This window comes from Hordeum vulgare, chromosome 3H (genome assembly GCF_904849725.1).
Source record: "Hordeum vulgare subsp. vulgare chromosome 3H, MorexV3_pseudomolecules_assembly, whole genome shotgun sequence".
In the NCBI taxonomy this organism is placed as follows: domain Eukaryota; kingdom Viridiplantae; phylum Streptophyta; class Magnoliopsida; order Poales; family Poaceae; genus Hordeum; species Hordeum vulgare.
The window spans coordinates 323,618,361-323,628,752 of record NC_058520.1 but is presented as its reverse complement, the minus strand read 5'-3'; positions in this window follow the sequence as shown (position 1 = coordinate 323,628,752).

Sequence of the window (10,392 nt, the reverse complement as noted above, 5' to 3'; positions counted from 1 at the left end):
GAGCTTTTATAATGTCAAGTATCATTTCCTTAGACCATGAGATTCTGCAACTCCTGGATACCGTAGGAGTACTTCGGGTGTATAAAACGTCACAACATAACTAGGTGATTATAAAGATGCACAACAGGTATCTCCAAAAGTGTCTGTTGGGTTGGTACGAATCGAGACTGGGATTTGTCGCTCCGTGTGACGGAGAGGTATCTCTGGTCCCACTCGATAATGCATCATCATAATGAGCTCGATGTGACTAAGGAGTTAGCCACGAGATGATGTGTTACGGTACGAGTAAATAGACTTGTCGGTAACGATATTGAACAAGGTATAGGGATACCGACGATCGAATCTCGGGCAAGTATCATACCGGTAGACAAAGGGAATTGCATACGGGGTTGAGTGAATCCTCGATATCGTGGTTCATCCGATGAGATCATCGTGGAACATCTGGGAACCAACATGGGTATCCAGATCCAGCTGTTGGTTATTGGTCGGAGAGATGTCTCGGTCATGTGTGCATGGTTCCTGAACCCTTAGGGTCAACACACTTAAGGTTTGGTGACGCTAGAGTTATTATGGGAATTGTATATGTGGTTACTGAAGGTTGTTCGGAGTCCCGGATGAGATCCCGGACATCACGAGAAGTTCCGGAATAGTCCAGAGGTGCAGATTTATATATGGGAAGTCGGTTTTTGGCCACCGGAAAGGTTTTGGGGTTTATCTGTATTGTACCAGGACCACCGAAAGGGTACCGGGGGTCTACCGGGAGGGCCCACTTGTCCCGAAGGGCTATATGGGCTGAAAGGGGGAAGGGAACCAGCCCCTGGTGGGCTCGTGCGAGCAAGGGAGGAGTACCAAGGCGCATAGGGGCAAACCCTACGGCGTGGGGGCTGCCTTGGGTGGCAAGCCACCCCCTAGGGCGTCGCCCCCTCTTCCTCCTAGGGCTGCATCACCACCTAGGCTTTCCCTAGGGGTGGCCGCACCCCCTCTTCCAACCTCCTATAAATAGTGGAGATATTGGGAGGGCTGCGCACACAAGTGTCTCTCTCCCTCGGTGTAGCCCTACCTCTTCACCTCGCCTCCTCCGCGGTGCTTGGCGAAGCCCTACCTCAGAGCAACAAACTCCACCACCACCAAGCCTTCGTGCTGCCAGAGTTCTACCTCAACTTCTCCTCCCTCCTTGTTGGATCAAGAAGGAGGAGACGTCCCCGGGCTGTAGGTGTGTTGAACGCAGAGGCACCAAATGTTCGGTGTTTGGATCCGATCGCCGCGAGTACGACTCCATCAACCGCATTCATAGTAACGCTTCCGCTTTGCAATCTTCAACGGTATGAAGATGCTCTACCTCTCTCGTTGCTGGTTTCTCCTAGTTTGATCTTGGTGTGACATAGATTTTTTTTTTGAATTATTACTACAATCCCCAACAGTGGTATCAGAGCTAGGTCTATGCGTATATTCTACGCATGAGTAGAACACCAGTAGTTGTGTGCGATGATTTGGTCAATTTGCTTACCGTTACTAATCTTATCTTAATTCGGTGGCATCATGGGATGAAGCGGCACGGACTTTACACATACTCTTACATGAGACTGGTTCCACAGCCCGACATGCACTTGTTGCATAAGGTGGCTAGCAGGTTGATACGTCTCCAACGTATCTATAATTTTTGATGGTTTCATGCTATTATCTTGTCAAACTTTGGATGTTTTGCATGACTTTTATATATTTTTTGGGACTAACTTATTAACTCAGTGTCAAGTGCCAGTTCTGTTTTTTCCATGTTTTTTACCCCTTTCATAGGAGAATTTAAAACGGAGTCCAAACGGAATAAAATCCCCGAAAATATTTTTTCCGTAACAAAAGAAGATCGGGAGACTTGAGAGCCAAGGCAGGGGTCCCCAGGGGCCCCACAAGCCCCCTCACCGCGGCCAGGGGGGAGGCCGCGGCCACCAGGCTTGTGGGCCCCCTGGACCTCCTTTGCCCTAGGTTTTGCGCCTATATATCCCCAAAAATTCCACAAAAAAATCAGTAGATCATCGAAAGTACTTTTCCGCCGCCGCAAGCTTCTGTCTCCGCAAGATCCCATCTGGGGCACGTTCTCGTGCCCTGCCGGAGGGGGGATTCGGATCCGGAGGGCTTCTTCATCAACACCATGACCTCTCCGTGATGCGTGAGTAGTTCACCATAGACCTACGGGTCCATAGCTAGTAACTAGATGGCTTCTTCTCTCTCTTGGCTCTTCAATACGAAGTTCTCCATGATCTTTGTGGAGATTTATCCGATGTAATCTTCTTTTGCGGTGTGTTTGTCGAGATCCGATGAATTGTGGATTTATGATCAGATTATCTATGAATCTTATTTGAGTTTCTTCTGATCTCTCTTATGCATGATTTCATATCCTTGTAATTCTCTTCAAATTGTGGGTTTTGTTTGGCCAACTAGATCTATGATTCCTGCAATGGGAGAAGTGCTTGGTTTTGGGTTCATACCATGCGGTGACCTCACCCAGTGACAGAAGGGGTAGCGAGGTACGCATCGTGTTGTTGCCATCATGGGTAAAAAGATGGGGTTTTCATCATTGGTTTGAGATTATCCCTCTACATCATGTCATCTTGCTTAAGGCATTACTCTCTTTGTCATGAACTCGATACACTAGATGCATGCTGGATAGCGGTCGATGTGTGGAGTAATAGTAGTAGATGCAGAATGTATCGGTCTACTTGTCTCGGACGTGATGCCTATATGTATGATCATTGCCTTAGATATCGTCATGACTTTGCGCGGTTCTATCAATTGCTCGACAGTAATTTGTTCTCCCACCGTGATATTTGCTATTTTGAGAGAAGCCTCTAGTGAACACTATGGCCCCCTGGTCTACTCCACACCATATTTTCAGCCTTACGCTTTTTTACTTCGTTGCACTTTCCGCCTTCAGATCTCACTTTGCAAACAATCTTGAAGGGATTGACAACCCCTTTGAAGCGTTGGGTGCAAGCTCGTTTGTGTTCGCGCAGGTACTCTGGACTTGACGAGACTCTCCTACTGGATCGATACCTTGGTTCTCAAACTGAGGGAAATACTTACTGCTCCTTTGCTGCATCACCCTTTCCTCTTCAAGGGAAAAACCAACGCAAGCAAGTCTCCGTCAACGTGTCAATTTCTGGCGCTCTTGTTTGAGAAGTAGCAAGAAGAATTCCTGGCGTTGCCGGGGAAGGACTTTTGTTTGCCGTAACACAAGAATTTCTGGCACCGTTGCCGGGGAGGATCAAGTCAAGAACTCATCCAAGTATGTGTCGCAAACTCATATCTTGCATTTACTTTGTTTGCCAGTTGCCTCTCGTTTTCCTCTCCCCCACTTCACAAGTATTTGCCTTTTTCGTTTGCCTTTCCTTTGCTTGTGTGCTATGTGCCTTCAATATGCTTGCATCTTCTCTTGCTGAAAATCTAGTGATATGGATCCTCATCCACTTGCTAATCTCTTTAATAGATCCAATTATGTTGATCCAATTGCTAGTGAGTTGAGTGCACTTGACTATCTTTATGGAGTTTTGCTTGAGATGCGTGAATCTGAAAAATGTGATGAAGAAATTTATGAAGTGATTCACGAGGGCTCCTTGAATGAAAAGCATGCTTGCAATGGTTTCACTATAAATCATATTAGTGCCAATCATGCTAAAAATATGCAAAACCCTAAGCTTGGGGATGCTAGTTTTTCTATGTCCCCTACTTGTTGCAATGATCATGATTGGGGTGATGATTTTTCTTATGATCTTCAAAAAAAAATTTAAGCCTCATGATGAGTATGATATTTGCAACAATACTGAAAGTGGGATTGGAGAAATCATGACTTTATTTGATGATAATCCCACTATTTTTGAAGAGCGCCAACTTTGCATGCATGTGGATCATGAAAAGAATATCCTATGTGATAGTTACATTGTTGAATTCGAATATGATCCCACATGTAATTATTATGAGAGAGGAAAATATGGTGGTAGAAACTTTCATATCACTAAATCACCTCTCGTTATGTTGAGATTGCTCTTGTCTCTTTCTTCTTCCTTGCATTTGGTAACTATTGGTTGTCTTGCCAATTTGTTCTCCTATAAAATGCCTATGCATAGGAAGTATGTTAGACTTAAATGTGATTTTCACATGCTTTATGATGCTCTCGTTGTGCTTCAATTCTTATCTTTTGTGTGAGCATCATTGAATTATCAATGCCTAGCTAAGGGCGTTAAACAATAGCGTTTGTTGGGAGGCAACCCAATGAATTTATCTTTTTCTTTCTGTTTTCTTGCGTCCACACCATCATAATTCTTTTGTGATTGTGTTTTTTCTGTTTCTTTTTGTGTTTGAGCGAAGCAAAACCTTTATGACTAGTCTTGGTGATGGTTGTTTGATCCTGCTGGAAAAAGACAAAACTTTTCGCTCACGGGATGATTTTTCATTTTTATTCAGAAAGAGCTTTTGAGTTGATTATTTTTGCTGCTGGTTGATATGCCTTTTGCCCAGGAATTCGTAATTGTTCAGATGTTTTGAGGTAACAGAAGTATACGAAGTATACAGATTGCTACAGACTGGTCTGTTTTTGACAGATTATGTTTTTGTTGAGTTGGTTGCTTGTTTTGATGAAACTATGGATAGTATCGAGGGGTACTAGCCATGGAAAAGTGAGAATACAGTAGCCCAACACCAATACAGATGGAATTCATGTTTGCTACAGTACCAAAAGAAGTGGTAGTTTGTTTTCTTGTGTTAATGTTATCACGAGTTTCTGTTTAAGTTTTGTGTTGTGAAGTTTTCAAGTTTTGGGTGATGTTCTCATGGACGATGAGATAAGGAGTGGAAAGAGCTCAATCTTGGGGATTCCCAAGTCATCCCAAGACAAATTCAAGGACACCAAAAAGCCTAAGCTTTGGGATGCCCCGGGAAGGCATCCCCTCTTTCGTCTTCAATCCATCGGGTAACATTACTTGGAGCTATATTTTTATTCACCACATGATATGTGTTTTGCTTGGAGCGTATTGTATCGTAGGATTCTTTTCTTTTTGTTGTGTCACAATCATCCTTGCTGCACACCTGTTTGATAGAGAGAGACATGCACTCATCGTGATTTTGCTAGAATGCTCATAGTGCTTCACTTATATCTTTTGAGCTAGATACTTTTGCTCTATGTGCTTCACTTATATGTTTTAGAGCACGACGGTGCGTGACTTGGTAGTTGGCTTATGCTATGAAAGTAGTCCCAAATGTGATAGGTACCCAAAGAGGATACAAAAACCTTCATCTTCATGTGCATTGAGTAGAAAGAGAAGTCTTGATTCCTCTCAATTAGTTTTGAGACGTGGATTCGGTAATATTAAGAGCTATATTAGTAGGGTGTTGTCAATCTAGAAGTAATTGTGTTGAAGTTAGTGATTCCCATAGCATGCATGTATGGTGAACCGCTATCTCAGGAAGTCGGGGCATAATTGATCTATTGATTGTCATCCTTTGTGTTGAGGTCGGGATCGCGCGATGGTTAACACCTACCAACCCTTCCCCTAGGAGTATGCGTTTAGCACTTTGTTTCGATTACTAATAAAAACTTTCGCAACAAGTATGTGAGTTCTTCATGACTAATGTGAGTCCATGGTATAGATGCACTTTCACCTTCCACCATTGCTAGCCTCTCTAGTGTCGCGCAATTCTCGCTGGTACACAAACCCACCATATACCTTCCTCAAAACAGCCACAATACCTACCTACTATGGCATTTTCATAGCCATTTCGAGATATATTGCCATGCAACTCCCACCGTTCCGTCCCATGACTTGTGTTGTCACTCTCATATTGTCATTGCATGATCGTAAGATAGCTAGCGAGATGTTTCAACGTCATACGCCAAGCTAGATCGTTGCACATCTCGGTACACCGCCGGAGGCATTTCCTATAGAGTCATCATCATTTTGAGCTGTGAGCTGTGAGTAAATAAAAGTGTGATGATCATCATTATTAGAGCATTGTCCCATGTGAGGAAATAAAAAAATAAAAAAAAGAGGCCAAAGAGCCCAAAAATAATAATAATAATAGAAAAGAAAAAAAAGGCCAAGAGCCCAAATAAAAAAGAGAAAAAGAGAGAAGGGACAATGCTACTATCTTTTTCCACACTTGTGCTTCATAATAGCACCATGTTCTTCATGATTGAGAGCTTCTTGCTTTCTCACTACCATATGCTAGTGGGAATCTTCATTATATAACTTGGCTTGTATATTCCAATGATGGGCTTCCTCAAATTCCCCTAGGTCTTCGTGAGCAAGCAAGTTGGATGCACACCCACTAGTTCTCCTTTTGAGCTTTCACATACTTATAGCTCTAGTGCATCCCTTGTATGGCAATCCCTACTCATTCACATTGATATCTATTAATGGGCATCTCCATAGCCCTTTGATACGCCGAGTCAATGTGACCATCTCCTCCTTTTTGTCTCACAGCCACCACCACACTCTATTCCACCTATAGTGTTATATCCATGGCTCACACTCATGTATTGCGTGATAGTTATAAAAAGTTTGAGAAAGTAAGAGTGCGAAAACAATTACTTGGCCAATACCGGGGTTGTGCATGATTTACATTAGTTGTGTGAGGATGATGGGGCATAGCCAGACTATATGATTTTGTAGGGATAACTTTCTTTGGCCTTGTTATTTTGAAAGTTCATGATTACTTTGCTAGTTTGCTTGAAGTATTATTGTTTTCATGTCAATAGCAAACTATTGTTTTGAATCTTACGGATCTGAACATTCATGTCACGTGAAAGAAGTTGCAAAGGACAACTATGCTAGGTAGCATTCCACATCAAAAATTCATTCTTTATCACTTCACTACTCGAGGATGAGCAGGAGTTAAGCTTGGGGATGCTTGATACATCTCCAACGTATCTATAATTTTTGATGGTTTCATGCTATTATCTTGTCAAACTTTGGATGTTTTGCATGCCTTTTATATATTTTTTTGGGACTAACTTATTAACTCAGTGCCAAGTGCGAGTTCAAACGGAGAATTTGAAACGGAGTCCAAACGGAATAAAATCCCCGAAAAGATTTTTTTTCCATGTTTATGACCCCTTTCAGAGGAGAATTTGAAACGGAGTCCAAACGGAATAAAATCCCCGAAAAGATTTTTTCCGTAACAAAAGAAGATCGGGAGACTTGAGAGCCAAGGCAGGGGGTCCCCAGGGGCCCCACAAGCCCCCTCACCGCGGCCAGGGGGGAGGCCGCGGCCACCAGGCTTGTGGACCCCCTGTACCTCCTTTGCCCTAGGTTTTGCGCCTATATATCCCCAAAAATTCCACAAAAAATCAGGACATCATCGAAAGTACTTTTCCGCCGTCGCAAGCTTCTGTCTCCGCAAGATCCTATCTGGGGCACGTTTTGGTGCCCTGTCGGAGGGGGGATTCGGATACAGAGGGCTTCTTCACCAACACCATGACCTCTCTGATGATGCGTGAGTAGTTCACCATAGACCTACAGGTCCATAGCTAGTAACTAGATGGCTTCTTCTCTCTCTTGGATCTTCAATACAAAGTTCTCCATGATCTTCATGGAGATTTATCCGATGTAATCTTCTTTTGCGGTGTGTTTGTCGAGATCCGATGAATTGTGGATTTATGATCAGATTATCTATGAATCTTATTTGAGTTTCTTCTTATCTCTCTTATGCATGATTTCATATCCTTGTAATTCTCTTCGAGATGTGGGTTTTGTTTGGCCAACTAGATCTATGATTCTTGCAATGGGAGAATTGCTTGGTTTGGGGTTCATACCGTGCGGTGACCTCACCCAGTGACAGAGGCGGTAGCGAGGCACGCATCGTGTTGTTGCCATCAAGGGTAAAAAGATGGGGTTTTCATCATTGGTTTGAGATTATCCCTCTACATCATGTCATCTTTCTTAAGGCGTTACTCTGTTCGTCATGAACTCAATACACTAGATGCATGTTGGATTGCGGTCGATGTGTGGAGTAATAGTAGTAGATGCAGAAAGTATCGGTCTACTTGTCTCGGACGTGATGCCTATATGTATGATCATTGCCTTAGATATCGTCATGACTTTGCGCGGTTCTATCAATTGCTCGACAGTAATTTGTTCACCCACCGTGATATTTGCTATTTTGAGAGAAGCCTCTAGTGAACACTATGACCCCCAGGTCTACTCCGCGCCATATTTTCAGCCTTACACTTTTTTACTTCGTTGCACTTTGCGCCTTGAGACCTCACTTTGCAAACAATCTTGAAGGGATTGACAACCCCTTTGAAGCGTTGGGTGCAAGCTCGTTTGTGTTTGCGCAGGTACTCTGGACTTGATGAGACTCTCCTACTGGATCGATACCTTGGTTCTCAAACTGAGGGAAATACTTACTGCTCCTTTGCTGCATCACCCTTTCCTCTTCAAGGGAAAAACCAACACAAGCAAGTCTCCGTCAACGTGTCAATTCCTGGCGCTCTTGTTTGAGAAGTAGCAAGAAGAATTCCTGGCGTTGCCGGGGAAGGACTTTTGTTGCCGTAGCACGGGTGTCTATCTCTCCCACTTTAGTCGGTTCGGATTCGATGAAGAGGGTCCTTATGAAAGGTAAATAGCAATTGGCATATTACCATTGTGGTTGTGGCGTAGGTAAGAAACGTTCTTGCGAGAAACCCATAGCAGCCACGTAAAACTTGCAACAATAATTAGAGGACGTCTAACTTGTTTTTGCACGGTATGCTATGTGATGTGATATGGCCAAAAGGATGTGATGATATATATGTGATGTATGAGATTAATCATGTTCTTGTAATAGGATTCACGACTTGCATGTCGATGAGTACGACAACCGGCAGGAGCCATAGGAGTTGTCTTAATTTATAGTATGACATGCAATGCTACGTGATTACTTTACTTTATTCCTAACCGTTAGCCATGGTAGTATAAGTAATAGTTGGCGAGACGAGTTCATGAAGACACAATGATGGAGATCATGATGATGGAGATCATGGTGTCATGCCGGTGACAATGATGATCATGCCGCGCCCCGAAGATGGAGATCAAAGGCACAACATGATAATGGCCATATCATATCACTATATGATTTGCATGTGATGTTTACCATGTTTTTATATCTTATTTGCTTAGAACGACGGTAGTAAATAAGATGATCCCTCAATAAAATTTCAAAAAATGTGTTCCCCCAAGTGTGCACCGTTGCGAAGGATCGTTGTTTCGAAGCACCACGTGATGATCTGGTGTGATAGATTTTAATACTCGCATACAACGGGTGTAAGCCAGATTTACACATGCAAAACACTTAGGTTGACTTGACGAGCCTAGCATGTACAAACATGGCCTCGGAACACGAGAGACCAAAAGGTCGAACATGAGTCGTATGGAGATACGATCAACATGGAGATGCTCACCATTGATGACTAGTCCATCTCACGTGATGATCGGACACGGCCTAGTCGATGTGGATCATGTAACACTTGGATGACTAGAGGGATGTCTATCTGAGTGGAATTTCATTAAATAATTTGATTAGATGAACTTAATTATCATGAACTTAGTCTAAAATTGTTCTTTACAATCTATATTGTAGATCCAATGGCCAACGCACATGTCCCACTAAACTTCAACGCGTTCCTAGAGAAACCAAGCTGAAAGACGATGGAAGCAACTATGCGGACTGGGTCCATAACTTGAGGCTCATCCTCATAGCTTCCCAGAAAATGTAAGTCCTTGATGCACCGCTAGGTGAAGCATCCGTTTTCCCGGCGGCTCAAGACGTTATGAATGCCTGGCAGTCACGTAGTGATGATTACTCCCTAGTTCAGTGCGGCATGCTTTACAGTTTAGAACCGGGGCTTCAAAAATGTTTTAAGCAAAATGGAGCATATGAGATGTTCCAAGAGCAGAAACTGGTTTTCCAAGCTCATGCCCGGGTCGAGAGATATGAAGTCTCCGACAAGTTCTTCACATGTAAGATGGAGGCGAATGGGTCTGTGAGCAAGAACATACTCGGAATGTCTGGTTGCACAGCCGCTTGTCTCAGCTGGGAGTTAACCTTCCGGATGACTCGGCTATTGGCATAATCCTTCAGTCGCTTCCACCTAGCTATAAGAGCTTTGTGATGAACTACAACATGCAAGGGATGGAGAAGACCATTCCCGAGTTGTATTCAATGCTGAAATCAGCGGAGGTCGAAATCTAGAAAGAACATCAAGTGTTGACGGTGAATAAGAACACCAGTTTCAAGAAAGGCAAGGGTAAAAAGAACTTCAAGAAGGACGGAAAAGCATTTGCCGCGCTCGGTAAACCAGCTGCCGGTAAGAAGCCAAAGAATGGACCCAAGCCAGAGATTGAGTGCTATTATTGCAAGGGAAAC